Here is a 15,952-nt window from a genome sequence, read left to right as displayed (position 1 = left end):
GGCTCCTGTAATCCCAGCTACTTGGGAGGCTGAGGCAGGAGAATCATTTAAACCTGGGAGGTGGAAGTTGCAGTGAGCCGAGATCGTGCCATTGCACTCCAGCCTGGGCAACAGAGCAAAACTCTGTCTCAAAAAAAAAAAAAAAAAAAAGAAAAAAAAAAGAAAAAGAAAAAAATTATATTTTTGAATTTAAACATCCTCTTAGCAGCTAAATAAGCTTTCCTAGTATCTTTGAAATTTTTTCTATTTAGATTAAAAAATGCATTCTAGTGTAATCCTCCCAATACCCACCAATGGTAGCTATGATTATTTTACTTTATTTTTAGCTCTATTAACATAGACAGGAGTTTCCAATCCATAATCAGAATATATTATTAACTTCTCTTACACAGTTGTGTCGATTACTTCTGCCTCTTTCAGATAGGTAGTGATTAGGGGCACTGCTATGTCTTAAGTGTGTGTAAGCAAAAAGGGAAAGACGAGGGAATATAAAAGGCAGGGAAAAATTCTGGGAAGGCAAATACACATAGTGTATGTAAATTCTAACTTATATTAACAAATATACACTAATGATTTATATTAATAGATACATTAATGTACCTATAGTTTGGGAGTAAGACTTCAGTTAGGATGGGACACTGGAACTTACTAGCTATGTAACTTTGAACAAGTGGCTTAATCTCCATTGGCCTCAATTTTCCAATCTTTAAAATAGAACAATAGCAACAACCTCTATGACTGTTGTAAGTAAAGACATACCACAAAGTTGTTTTTCAAATTTGTGTGTATAATAAAATTATTGTATGTATGATAAAATTTTTACACAGATTGGGTAAAATCATAATTATGACTGAAAATTATCATGAGTAAGAAAGATAAATTTCCAGGAAGATTAAAATAGCTTCCTTTATTGTCCAGACACAATTCAATACTTTTGACTTGCAAAAGAAAGAAAAAACATATTGTCCATGGTAATGTGTACTTCTCTACTGCTTCAAGGTTAAAATTGGAGTGACAAATCCTATAAAGTATTAAAAAATGCAGGTAGAAGTGATAACAGACTAGTATTTTCCAATCTCTCAGTCAATGATATCTTTCTGTTAAACTGGTGCCATGCAACATGACATTTACAGAGATAAATTGGCCATTGGTTCCAACCCTATTCCAATGTCCAATTCATCATCCCCCACACACCTACATCTACAATAGCCCTATCTCCCCTAAGATTCACCATGGCTATCATCATTTCCATATATTATAATTGGACAACAAAATGAACTAAAACAGCAATAACAACAAGAGAATTATGAGATACAGCAATAATTTCATTATACCAATACAAATTTGCTTGACTTTGATCACCAAGCAAATTATTTAAAACAAAGTTCAACTCCCATTGCAATTTATATGGGACACATCCAAATCATTATTAGAAAAGGTGCAAAGTATTCATTATCTACTCCTCCAGGTAAATACAGATACAAATCTTGACCATTTTTTAAGTTCCTAAGACACCGGGTTTATGTTGTGTGTATGCGTGTGTTTGTATGTATGTGTGAATTGTTACTAACAACTGCTAACTCTGTGGAATAGAAGACTAAAGATGTTTTTATTTAATTCTGTAATCTCAGAACATCATCACAAAGTGGCCTAAATTAACAGTTTTGTTTAGGGGAAAAGTTTATGTATTCGCTCATTAAATATTTATTAATCCTTACAATATGTGGGCTACAGAGCTGTGTGCTAGAGATGCTATAACAAACAGTTCAGCCAGGAACCTGGCCCTCCGCTAATGGATCCTACTGGAGAGTATATATCTCTTTACTCTCTTGTGTCAGTGTTAGCTCATTATGTTTTCTTCCTCTTTAATTCCTAAATCTATTTTATAAAACTTCCCTAGCATATCATGATGTATAATAACAATTTATTAACAATACTAATAAAGACATTGAATAATGTATTTCAGGGAGGTGTTTACATTTGATTTATGTTATCTCATTCAATCTTTACATGAGGGAACTAAATTAGAATCAATTGTTACATTTTCATAAGCAATTAAAACTTTAAAAAATATGTTATCAATTATGTTTTAGGGTTTTTTGTGTAACACATTCTACTTAATTACTCTGCACTTAATGAAATATAACTCAGTGATAAAATTTTATACATTTAGCTGTAAAGAAAACCGCATATAGTTCAACATATATTTTGTATCAATGTCAACATCTATAATATATTGTGGAAAGAACAACATAGTCAATGGTTTTAAATATTACATTACATAGTCTATGGCTTAAATTTCCAACAGGTTTTCTAATTTTTGTTTATTTTTCTGTAAATAAATAGGTGGCTTAACTATCATAGTACTCTTTAGTTTGATGAAATTATATTTTTCCCAATGGTAAAACATTTTAAAGAAATTTTTCCCTGTATTAATTAAGAAAATCACCCACAAAATATGTTGATTCCTGACAATCAACATTTGGATAAGCAAACTTTCTATAAAACGTCTACTCATGCATTTATACAAATTTATATTTGTGATACATTATGTAAATTACTTAATTATTAAAAATTTGAAGTCCAAAATCATGAATTTATCAAATTATTCTTATTATGAGTTGCCTTTACCTCTCCTGCTATTTGTATCTTGAGTTTGGATAGTAGCTCTGCCACTTACCAGCTGCTTAATTTTTCCTTACCTGTAAATCACAGATAATGAAAGAACTTAGAGCTAGAATGCAGACCTCCTGACTCATGATCCAGTTTTCCATTCTGTTAATCTATTTTTACGTTATGGGACATACAGAAACAATAAGAGAACTGTCTAACAATGTGGCATTTTAATGGTAGTATTAACCTAAATAGAAAATATTACTGTACCATCAATCTAATCCTTTAAAAATATAAAAGCAATCATGAAAATTGAAATGAAGCTTGCATTTTCTACAAAATAATATGTAAAATAACTTATGAAATATTTAGTTTTTTACTGCTAACTCCAACTGGTCATTGGAGAGTATCTGTAGCATTATCAATAGGAGTAAATAGCATGGCCTGACTGACCTTCGAGTCAGAATCTCGTTTACTACTGGTAGGTTCTTGGCTGGGTTAATTGACCTCGCTGTCTCAATCTCCCATGTGTTAATCAGGGTTATTGATACCACCCCACCATCAAAGTGGGAGGATCAAATGAGACAACTTACAAGATGCATTTGGCCCACAGTAGACGTTAAATAAACAAGAGCTCCCTTCCTCTTCCCCTAGTGCCAGCTGGCTGGCAGACCACATTAAGCAGAAAAAAGGAAGTTATGTTCTCCTTTTTCCAGACAGCTGGTAATGCAGACATCACAGGCTTTCTACAAACAATGTTGACTAATTTTTGCCACAGCTGACGTGTGTCTAATGTGCCCTGCCAGTTCTCTCAATAAGCTGAATTCATGACCATGGAATAATTAAGTTGTTTTCTTCATTGCTCCTCATTTTATGAGTCCAGATTGAGGTAAAGTGGCACTTCTGTAATGTTTTGTATATTTCATGGACCTGGAAGACTTCATTTATTGTCTTGTAATAACAACAATAAAAATGTTTTACACTGTTTAGTTCTGACCACGGTACTATGATACACATAATACTGCTCCCTCCAATCTGTAGATGGGACCACTAAGAAACAAAGGTGAAGTAAACTGGTCCAGAATCACCCAGGCAGAAAGTGGCAGAGTTAGGATTTGAATCCAGTGTTTTGACTCCTGTGCCTGCACTCCAAACTCATAGAAATGATTGAGACAGAGAGTAGGATTTGCATGTAAAGTGAATAAAGGCCTTAAACTCCCGTCTACTACTTCCCATTCAGCTGAGGGGGCAAAGAATACATTACTGAACACCTGGATTGTATTAGCTATGCTGTATTTCAAAATAGAACCCTGAAATTTCCTCTTGATAGGGAAATATTTATCCCCTTTTATATCACTCAAGTCCAGTACATATAGGATACAAATTCAACAGGCAATACCTTCTTAATTACACCTAAGATATTCAACCATTTGAGAGGCACATTTCTTCTCTTTTTGGTCCCTTTTACCAAAGGGGAAAGGGTCAAGTAGGGCTTGTGCGTGAATGCTTAGAACAGTGGCTGGTACATAGTGTAAACTATATTATTTATTATTGTTATTATTTAATTTTCAAAACTACTTGCTGAATCTAAACTTCTCTGATGAATTTTGTAGACCACCAAAGAACATCCTGTTGATGCCTAGGTCTGTATAACTCTGCCAAACAAAATGTGCTCCATGAATGTGTTTTATACACAGGTGCACTTGGGTGAGGCTGGAAACAGCAATTCTCACCATTATTTCAACCAAGCAAAATTGGATTTTATCTGCTTTATGAATATTGGACATCTTTGTACAATATCATTTGAAGAAAGATTCCACTAAAAACAAATGAAAATAAATAAACAAATAAGTAAAACTACTGCTATAGTAAAATATAATGATAACAGTAATCTCTAATACACATATTGGGCTTATTTAAGCCAGAAACTATTCTAAGTAATTCTCACTATTACACTATAAGTTAAGTTCTATAATTCCCATTTCATAGATAAGGAAATTGAAAAGATTAGATGACTTATCTAAGATAAATTTAGAATGGAGTTGGAACTACAATCAACACAGCTTAGATACTGAATCTGGGCTCTTCAGTACTGTGCTCTGCTGGCTCTGGATAGTAAAGAAAGTTCCGCTTAACACATTTTATATAATTTGCAATCAGTATTCTTGAGCTCTACACTTGAATGAGAATAATGAATGTAAGCTTTCTCACTTCACAATATGACCTGAAAGCAAAATGCCCAATAAGTAAACAAAATATAAATATAAAAAGAGATTCTGAAAAAGTACAAATGCAACTAAATGGAAATAGCCTACTGAGCAGTTTTTCTGGATTCCATTTAAAAAATAATAATAGGTAGGTCTAAAATGGAACTGAGGTAAGTAAAACAAAATAACATTCTCTATAGTTTCTCTAATAGGTATTATGGTGCCTACTTCAATGTTTCCATTTATATGGTGTTTATAACACTTTAGTGACCAAATCCAAAAAGAAGAGACTAAATTCAAATAAGATACCTAAAATGATCAGCAGTTTCATGTTTGATAAATTAGTAAGAGCTGTCTAATTGCATAATTGATACATCTCTATCCGCTTGTACCCTTTATCCATAGATGATCTCCTGTTGATCAGGTGGCAACTTTAAGACAGCTTAAGGTTGATTACCAACAAGCTGTGTCACAATACTAAATAAAATTAATTAAATTTTGATTTGTAGAAGCTGTATTTCAACAATGTTGATCCATCACAGGTAGAGTCTTTATCTCTAAAAGTATTCACACTTCACGGGCTTCCCTTTAAAATACAGAACCAAAGCTATGAGAACCAATCCTGCTAACTAAACAAAACCCTGATCCACAGCAGTTATGAGGGAGAGACAAATTATACAAAACAATTAATATGGAAGGAGATATGGCACGTGTAGAGTGGGACAGGCCAGCCAAAATGCTGGGCTCACAAGACCACACGGTTCATCAGACCTTCTGTGGCTCCTGGGCGCAGTGTACGCTCTGAAGCTTATCTCTTCTTCATAGCTGTTATTTAGACTAGCCCGGGGCTTAAAGGCAGGATGTAAAATGCAGTCCAGGAAAAATGATTCCTTATGCCCCTAAAGTAATTGTGAACTTGGCACAAGTTTTCTTAATTAATTTTTAAATCAAAATTTACTTAAGCTTATTCTGTCACATGTTTTGTTATGTTTTGTTTTGTTCCATTGTCTTCAACCAAATATAGACCACTGCGTTTCTTAAAAAACGAACTTAGGGCCAGGTGTGGTGGCTCACGCCTGTAATCCCGGCACTTTGGGAGGCCGAGGCGGGCGGATCATGAGGTCAGGAGTTCGAGACCAGCCTGACTAATATAGTGAAACCCTGTCTCTACTGAAAATACAAAAAAATACAAAAAAACAAAAACAAAAACAAAAAATAGCCAAGTGTCGTGGCACATGCCTGTAATCCCAGTGACTCAGGAGGCTGAGGCAGGAGAATCGCTTGAACCCGGGAGGCAGAGGTTGCAGTGAGCCAAGGTTGCACCACTGCACTCCAGCCTGGGTTACAGAGTGAAACTCTGTCTCAACAACAAGAAAAAAGACACTTGGTAGTTTCTAAGTTAACTCCAGTTAAAAGCACTTGTGTTTCATTTGCTTGGTCATCAGAGTGAAATGATTTTATTCTTAAAAAATACTAGAATTCCTGTAACCCAGCACTTTGGGAGGCTGAGGCAGGTGGATCACGAGGTCAGGAGATGGAGACCATCCTGGCCAACATGGTGAAAAGCCGTCTCTAATACAAATACAAAAATTAGCTGGGCGTGGTGACGCGTGCCTGGAGTCCCAGCTACTCAGGAGGCTGAGGCAGGAGAATCACTTGAACCCAGGAGGCGGAGGTTGCAGTGAGCCGAGATCATGCCACTGCGCTCCAACCTGGCAACAGAGCAAGACGCCATCTCAAAAAAAGAAAAAAGAAAAGTTAGAATTATGACCAGACATAGTCAGGTTGAAAGCTTTATCTGAACTGATAAAGAAGTTCTATGTGAACATAAACACTATTATTAAGAATTCAACTCTGGATGATCACTGTTAACAAAGATGAGAATAAGGAGCACTAGAAAGTCTCTATCCTCTGAAATCCAAATTTAAATGAGCATATACTCAGCATATACACCTTCTGTCAGAAAGGTACTTTGGAGCAAGGACTATGTTAAGCCATATGTACTTACAAATTACGTTTTAATGTTTAAAATAATTTATACAGTTATTATTATTGAGTCTTCTCTGTTTTATTACCATTGCCAAAAGTAATGAGAATAGCCACCATTTTTAGTTCATTGTAATTGTTGTGTTTCCCCTTCCCTTTGGAATTAAGCAGGTGTCAAACATTTATTAGATGTCATCTAAGGTAATTCGTTGCTCATGAAAATGCCATGAACAATGCTCAGGTTGTGGCAACTGAGCTATGATTTTTTGTTAGAACTAATATTGATCAGCATAATGACAGCAAATCAAGATGAGGGGCTCAGTGCAGTTGGAGGAAGAAACAAGGAGAGGAGGAGCAGAAAAGCTCCAAGGTGGACCCTGCATGCAAATGAAGAACAGAGCAGGTGTTTGGCAAAGTTAGCTTGGGGGAGGGAGGGATGGACTTAGTGGGGGAGGGAAGGTGTGAAAATAATTGTATTTTGTTTATATCTTGAAGAAAATGTCCCTAAAATGTGTCATTTAAGGAAGGATACAGTTTCAGCAACAAAAGTGGGGAGGGACGCAAATCTGTAATAATAATTGGCTATGCAATAAAAAAGATTTTAAAAGCACATTTTGCAGTAGTTATTTTGGCCTTTTAAAGATATATTCAGAATGATTACATGTCTCTCTTGAGAGGCAGTATCCACAGTAGTCACGTTCACAGGCTGTGGAATCAGATTTGAATTCTGACCCTGCCACTAGTCGATGTCACGATTTAACCTGTGTCTCAACTTCCTCATCCGTACAATTTCCCATCTGTTGCTTATAGCATTGTTGTGAGAATTAAAAGTGTATAAGTAATGTAGACACTTAGGAGAGTGGCTTGCACTTAGTAATAACACACGTTCACTATTTTTTCCAGACATTATTTGAAGCCAATAAAGAATGTTAGCAGAAAGGATGATCAAGTCAGTTAAATGATGCTGGGAGGACATTTTCAAGGTTTGGTCTTGTGTTACTACTTAGCATATAGATAAAGCCAGCAGAGCAGAAATATAATACTTATCTAGGAACCTAAACTATAGGTCTTGAGAGAAGATGATAAAAACGTTAAAGTTCTCTAATTTTCAGTTACAAAGATTCATTCCCACGTAGGGAAATTTCCCTGCAACATTACCCGCAGCATGGCAGTTTTATTGGGATTGGAATACAGTCCATATGGTGTGCTTGCTGACACTCTGGAGTTGAGGGGAGCGGGCTCCTCCTGAACATATTTTACTTCTGTGAATAACCACTTGTCATTTCAAGTCACCACCCCCATGAGAACTGCGACCTCAGAGTCCTCTAGGGAAGCTGCATTTGTTCCCTTGCTATTATAAGCATTTGCGCAAGATGACTCCAGGACAAAGTTTAATTCCGCTGCTTGTTTTTTTTTTGTTTGTTTTTTGTTTTTTCTCTTTCCATTTGTCTTCATGTAACATAGACTCCACAACCACAACTTCCACCTGAATTACATTTTTAGGGACGTGCAAAGACCTTGGGGCAGGAGAGGCAGAAGTCAGTGAAGCAAGAGTTCACATTTTCAATCACTTAAATAATGATATTAGAAATTCAAGTACCTTTTCCCCATTACTGGGGAAAGTGTTATTCCTTGATAGGCCTTATTTCAGAATTAGATTGTATGATCCAGCTAGCTAGGCTGACTCAAATTATAGAGCAGGCTGGCAGAAAAGAAACAACTTACAGAAGCAAAGCAAGTGTAGGAAAAAAGAATTTGAGCTATCTCTGCATGATGATCTTCTGAGTTCACTCCTAAGGGATGCTCTATAGCAAGGGAATAAATAGTCATCGACACTTAACTCTTAAAACTTGCAGAGATAAATATTACCTTTAGGAATAAATATGTCACAGCTGGGCTAGAATGATGACCCATACTTGCTATGTGCACATATTTAGGGAGTCCCTGCACATCAACACAGTCATTTCCCCCCCCCCCCTTTTTGGCATTTGAGAATTGGGCTTCTACTTTCTGAGTTGGAACAGCTCTTCTGAAACTTTAATGTACAAACAAAACATCTGGGGATCTAGGTTAAAATAAAGACTCTGATGCGGGAGGTCTAGGAGAGGCTTGAGACTCTGCATTTCCTACCAGCGCAGACAGGATACTGATGCTGCTAGTCACTGACCACACTTCGAATAGCATGGAGGCAATATAATACTGAGGCCAGTCCTGGACTCTGAATTTTCTTGGGTTCTTCCATTACTAGTATTTCTTCTGAGCCAATGCTAGGGGTTGAATTATGTTCCTCAGGAAAGATATGTTGAAGCCCTTACTCCCAGTATCTCAGAATGTGGTCATATTTGGAAATAGACTCTTTACAGGTCAACAAGGTAGTCCCTAATCCAATATGACTAGTGCCCTCATAAAAAGGGGAAATTTGGACGCAGTGATAGATATGCACAGAGGGAAGGGGATGTTGAGAAACGTAGGAAGACAGCCATCTAAAAGCTAAGAAATGCCCAAGTCTATCAGAAGCTAGGAGAGAGACCAAGAACAGACCCTTCTCTAGTTGCTTCAGAGGCAGCATCAACTTGCTAACACCTTGATCTTAGACTTATGCCTTCCAGAACTGTGAGATAGGAAATTTTTGTTGTTTAAATCACCCATTTGTGAAACTTTGTTACAGCAGTTTTGGGAAAGTAATACAGGTACTGTTATCAAGGACATTTCCCTGAAACTTCATTCTCCTACTCTCTGACACAGACAGAAATGTTTGGTGTACCAAAAAACTTAACACAACCCGAGGACTGTGAACACAACATCGCTTACACAGATAAGGTAACAACAAAAGATGGAGGTCATGTTTCTGAGGACCAAAGCCTGCATTGCTCCTACTGTCATTTCAGGTGTCAATAATGACATGCTGTCATAGATTGCCAACACTGCCAAGTCTGAATTCCATAATTTATCCCAAACTGCTCTGATCTACAGATCAGGATCTGCCAGGTGTGGTGGCTCATGCCTGTAATCCCAGCACTTGGGAAGCCAAGGCGGCCGGATCACTTGAGACCAGGAGTTCCAGATCAGCCTGGCCAACATGGTGAAACCCTGTTTCTACTAACACTACAAAAATTAGCCGGGTGTGGTGGCGTGCGCCTGTAATCCCAGCTGCTGGAGAGACTGAGGCAGGAGAATCGTTTGAATCTGGAAGGCGGAGGTTGCAGTGTGCCGAGATCGTGCTACTGCACTCCAGCCTGGGCAACAGAGCAAGACTCCATCTCAAAAAACAAAACAACAACAACAACAAAAAACAAATACAAATCACTATCACACTCTATCGTTTCACATCCTTCACACCTCATTAGCAGTCCTAAAAATTGCTTTCCTTTTTAGAACCATTTTTCCACAATGAAACAAACCTTTCTTTTTTAAAAAAAAATCACCTTGTGAGAGTTATTAGGTTTGCAATGAATACAAGAAGAGAAAAACAAACCCACATAAATTTATTTGAAAGGGCGTAGGCAAGAATGAGGTATGCTAATCTCATTCACTAGCTAAGTGATGGGTCTCTACAAATCAGATCCACAGCAAACATGATTCAAACACACTTCGTAGAAAAATGACAAGCTACTAACAAGGTATTTGCTTCAACTTCAAAAGAGTAAAATATATGCTTATGAGATCCATGAAAGCCAAGGAGTGAAGTTTTTCTATTTTGATACTTAGTCATTACACTTCTAAATATGCTTCAATCTACTTTTTATACTCTCAGTATTTTTTGCTTGGGAACCACTCCCTTGGAGGTATTTGAAAAGTGCAGGAGTGTTTGGGTTTTCGCATAAATGGAGGAGTTATTGGCATTTAACGGGCAAGACTTGGGGAAACAAGACATTCTATAGAGCAAAGGACTATAAATATTTGTCCCTTCCCAAATAGTAAAAGCAACTGTAGATTGAGGCCCTCATCCCATCTTGGCATTTCTTTAAGATTAATGATCTTTTCAGTTTGGGCTCTCTGTTCGCCCTTTGACTTCTACCAGAAACCACACGGACATCACAGATATTCTCTGCTTTGACAGGTGTGTCATTCCTTGGTGTGTCCAAAGAACACTGGCTTCTCACTCTATCCTCCTTATGGGATGTTACCCCAAATACATGGGGTAATCAATAGAACTATTCTTGTTAGTTTTCTGTCCCACTTTCAGGGGCAAGTGGCGAGATGGGTGAAGTATTATAGATATATCTGACCAACACAGTGTACTTGAGCTAGGACGTCTTGGAGGTGTTTTTAAATATTATTTTATGCAATTCCTTATTTTCCTTCATGACTACTCTTAGTGTCTCTTTCTTTCTTTTATCCATTCATTTATTTAACATAAAAAAGGACCTGCTATGAGGAACAGATTGTGTTAGGTCCCATGGAAGAAGGTCACAATGATAATGAGATCTTCATTCTGTGATGATCAAATTTATCCTATTGTATCTCCCATTAGTTCTTTTTATTTTCGCCGATAAGTTTCCCCTAACTTTTTCTACCTCTTGATCTAGAAAAAAAATTCACTCCTCCACCAAATCATGATAGTCCTATTTGCTAAAATATTTCCATTCACAGAGTAGCTTTTTGATTATTTCTTCTACCGTAGACAAATCCATCCATACATATTTTCTCAGTTAAACTTCATAATATGTGATTTATGCTAATATTACATATGTGAGAACTGAGGGTTACAAAAGTTAAATAACCTTCCCAACTTGCTCATGGATTTCAAAGCAGATCTAACTGATCCCAGTGCCTGCATTTTTAACTAATGTAAGATATATCTGACAGTTAAAATCACTTTTGTGTGGCTTCTAGTGAGCTTATAAATACCTTACTTGAAAGACATATTTGGCCTTCATTCTCAGCACCTTGACTAGATTGTTCATGACTGGTTTAGAAAACCGATTGTACTTTCCAAGTTTCTATTAATACTACATTTTAACAGTTGAAAAACTTTTCTGGGTTTCTTAGCTAATACAAATCTGAAAGGCAGAAATTTCAAATATAACTGGGTAGTCCTTTGCACTTTTTCAATGCCTTCAGGCTTTTGAAGTTCTGTGGATTTGCCTTAATCTGTTGCTAGAACACTGCACATTCCTCTAAACAGCCTGCCAGTCTGAGAAACTTAGCGTGAATGACACAAGTGTCGCCCCCCTCCCCCGACCCAGGTCAGAGGATGGTGTGAAACAGTACAGGAGGTCAGGGGAGGGGAGGAATTGCAGGATAAAGAAATTAACTAGAGGAACAGGAAGTAAAATAGAAAAAAGAATCTATAGACCTAAAGAAAAACCTTTCCAACTGAAGCCGTCTCCTCCCCGCCAAGCACATACCTCTTGATAGATAGTTTTTTGAATCATTTCAGTGTATTCCGATAGCAACTTCAAAGGGCCAGCACATAGCTGACAGTGTGTCATTCCACTGTCACACCAATGGAAGTCACAGATAAGGAATCTGCAGATACCAGAGAGAGCGATGGCACTTTGAGGTCTGATCAAGTGTCAGATTTAGGAATCAGGACAGTTAAGAACAAGAAATCAGTCTACAATATTTTCCTAACACTCATCTGGCCCCAGCATAAAGCACAGGCATCAATTTGGAATTATAAAATAAATTAGTGATTTACATTTATACCTTCTTTGCTTTCCTTCCTCTCTGAAGCCTGGGAGCCTGAAACACACAGAGAACACTGGGGTAGATGGTACGAGAAAGGCCCGCCTGGGACGTCTCTATTCTGCTATGGTAAGTGCCACGACTGCTGCCATGCCCAGGTACCCCTCAAGCAGCAGGACACTATTTCCACCCCTGCCCAGGACAACTCAGTGGCATGGTAGTGATAGCACCTCTCCTGTGCATGTAAGCACACCAAAGCCTTCTAGTATGCTGATAATTTCATACTTTACACCTACACCTTCTACCATTGTAGAATTTATTTTGGTGGCACTTTTTTTTCTAAATGGCTGTATCTACTTCTTATTGACTCATTCATCCTTCCCCCACCGTTTTAAAGTTCTGCCTAAGTTAGTGGGGTACATTTGGTGTTAAGAGAGGGTTGTCCACAATGGACTAACCCACTGAACACCGCACAGGGCAAAATGATACTAAGTCTATACCTGTTTGGTGTGTTAATCTGCATTAATCGTGCCTTTTTATTTTTGTATTTCTGATGATTTGTCATCTGAGGCCTTGTGGGCCTGAAGAGACTGCCCCTTCCAGGGCTACCCAATGCCTGTAATAGTAAAAGACTCACCTGGCAGTACGTTTTCACATGCAAACCAACGAATCCAGAGCCCATACCTCAACACCTCCTCTATCAGGCTCTCATGCTCTGGGCCACTATCCTTCTGCTCGAATCACTCCAGGGTCAGGTATTAGACAACTAGAGACAACCCCTACACCGCTGAGGCCACCAAAATTATAAAAACTAGCCAATCCCGAGCCTACTCACCGTGCCTTATTTGTTCCTGCCCATGGAAAACACAAAAGGCTGTCACTGCTGTTTTCCTTTGGCTCCCTCTGCCCCTGACTGACCCTGGTGCTTCCTTGTATGGCCCCTGCATGTGGTCTGCCCCTCTCTCCTTGGGAGCTTGAGAGTGACAAACTATCTTTTCAATAACAATCGCCTCCTAATCTATGGGCCTCACCATTCCTGAATAATAATGAAACCTATGTTTAAAAATACAGTTCTTACACAGACTTAGCAGGAAAAGGAGACCGTTTATTTATTTATTTATTTATTATTTTTAGATAGAGTCTCACTCTGTTGCCCAAGCTGGACTGCAGGGGTGTGATGTCAGCTCACTGCAGCCTTGACTTCCCAGACTCAGGTGATTATCACACCTCAGCCTCCCGAGTACCCAGGACTACAGGCACATGCCACCATGTCCCGCTAATTTTTGTATTTTTAGTAGAGACTGAGTTTTACTATGTTGGCTAGCCTGGTCTTGAACTCCTGGGCTCAAGTGATCCTCCCACCCTGGCCTCCGAAAATGCTGGGGTTACAGGTGTGAGCCACTGCACCAGGTGGAGACATTTCTCTATGGCCACAAAATAATCCCTCTGAACACATTAGTGTGTTCTGATAAGTTGTCAGTCAAATGAAAGCCCATTGTACAACAATAAGAGTTGGAGAAGGAACACACTCCAGTTGGTTTTACACTTTATCATAAAAATATTTAAAGCATGCTGATCTTTAAAAATATTAAAATGTAAAAGTCTCTCTTTTTATTGATTTTAGTATATTGGAGTAGTGTTCTTGAAAATTCCCTTAAGGGCAAATATGCCTATAAATAGGAAACTTTGCAATAACTTTCTACTGATGGTTCCTTGCCCATTAGAAATATTTAGAAGTTGTAATTACTTTGTCTTACAGATTATTTGAATTACATATTGATAAGAATTTTGGGGCTTTTAATGTGTAAAGAGTTTACATTGTATTGGTCATCGGTGTTTTAAAAAATTATTTATTATTTATGGTGATAGGTGGCTATTGAGGGGAACATAGGTAGACATTAGAATCTGATTTGAGGCCTTCCCTAGTATAATAGAAATAACTTAAATGTTTAAATAGCAGGAATTATATATGTATCAATATAATGACTTTAGTGGGTACCTCCTGTGGCAGGGGCCAAGAATGACAGACGGTCCTATTCCAGCAACCAGGCTGTATTCATTCTATTTCCTTAGAAGACACACTGCATTCAAGATAAATGAGGCAGGGCTCTTGAGCAGACTTGCAGAAAATGTTTATATTCCTTGTTTCCAACAGAGAATCACCTGCTGCCATCTGCTCCTACTCCATCTGCCAAGTCCTTACAGCCAGCGGTCCACTGCGGAGCCCAGTGACTGTCAGAACACTGTGGTCTCAGAGGACTAATCTACCAGAGGAATCATCACATCACATACCCTGCTCTCCAGGTTTCTTCTCTCTAAACAACCAAGGCCTAATTTAAGGAATCTAGAAGTAATAGTAGTTAAAAGTTGTGTGAGTGCCCATTATATTATCTGAATCTATACTGCTTTGGGAAGAGTTAGTAGGCAAAACAGAACTTAGTGGCTAAGGTAAAGAGACATACAAATGACAGATAATGCTGTAAGCAACTCCCATATGCTAAAAGTCATATTTAGTGTCAGTTTACCAAAGGCCTTTGTAGAAGTGTAACTATGTCGGCATGTATAAACATTGTTGACATAGGTTCCCAAGCCTAGCAACAGACTAGATGGATTAAAAAAGTATGAATAGCAGAAATGCTAGGCACAATGGACACAGTGGTTCTTGCTGCCTGGTAGCCACTAATCTCATTCTTTCCCACTCACCCTCCCATTTTCTGCTCAGACACTGGGCAGTAACCTCTTAATTTCAAGAGAGGTAGGATTTTCCCTAGTCCCAAAGTATACATCAAAACTGCTTCCTTGTCCAAGGTGTAGAAATTGAGTGTAGGTCAAAAGAAAGAAGGTTCATCAAATGAAGAACTTAGTGAGTTTAAATTCTAGAATAAAAGTGTAAAGCTGAAAAAAGGAAGAAAGTAAGGACACAGTGTGTTAGGGAGTTTAAACATTTTAGAAAATTAGAGATATTTATCAAATATATAAATAAAGGGTAATCTTTCCCCTTATCTAGGAGAACTTAATTGCATAGAAGTAAATGTGTTTGAACAGACTGGCATGTGCTCTGAGGTCAATACCTATAATCTCTAAACCTTTTTAAACCTCTTTGCATGTTGAGGTAAGCTAGTTATCTAAAGAATAAACACAGACACTATTAAAGGCTTTTCTTGGTTGTATACACTGATTATTATTCATCAAATAGGTGACTAATTTTCCAGCATTTCAACATAGAAGCTGACCATGGGTTCACATGGATGCCACATTTGAACATAGAAGACTGTAGTCCTCATAGAGGGATGAATACTCTTGTGTTGATAAAACAGTTATATGAGGCCTTCCTGTACATCTTTTCAGTCATGGTGACAGTCATGTTAAACTCTTTTCAAGAAGCAGCCAAATTTTAGATCATGAAAAGCCAACATAGTACAGGTTCCCATATAGAAACACCAATCATTAATTCTTTGTACACCACAAGTTCCACATCTGTGAAATGAAACTTTTTCTTAACTCGCATAGAAAGC

The 15,952-nt window shown here is 37.8% G+C and overlaps 1 protein-coding gene across 7 annotated transcripts in view; it reads right to left on the bottom strand.

Annotated features, from left to right (window-relative positions):
- ARHGAP24 (Rho GTPase activating protein 24) overlaps positions 1-15,952 on the bottom strand; it is a 520,693-nt gene that overhangs the window by 157,842 nt on the left and 346,899 nt on the right. The window contains exon 2 of one of the 7 annotated variants that reach the window (XM_045393334.3): positions 12,158-12,278. The exons of the other annotated variants lie outside the window; for them this stretch is intronic. The gene's annotated coding sequence lies outside the window, so the exon portion shown is untranslated. The remainder of the gene's footprint in view (positions 1-12,157; positions 12,279-15,952) is intronic. 7 annotated transcript variants of the gene reach the window in all.

This window comes from Macaca fascicularis, chromosome 5 (assembly GCF_037993035.2).
Source record: "Macaca fascicularis isolate 582-1 chromosome 5, T2T-MFA8v1.1".
Classification (NCBI taxonomy): domain Eukaryota; kingdom Metazoa; phylum Chordata; class Mammalia; order Primates; family Cercopithecidae; genus Macaca; species Macaca fascicularis.
Note: the sequence above shows the minus strand (reverse complement) of the source record. Positions and strands in the feature narration are given on the sequence as shown.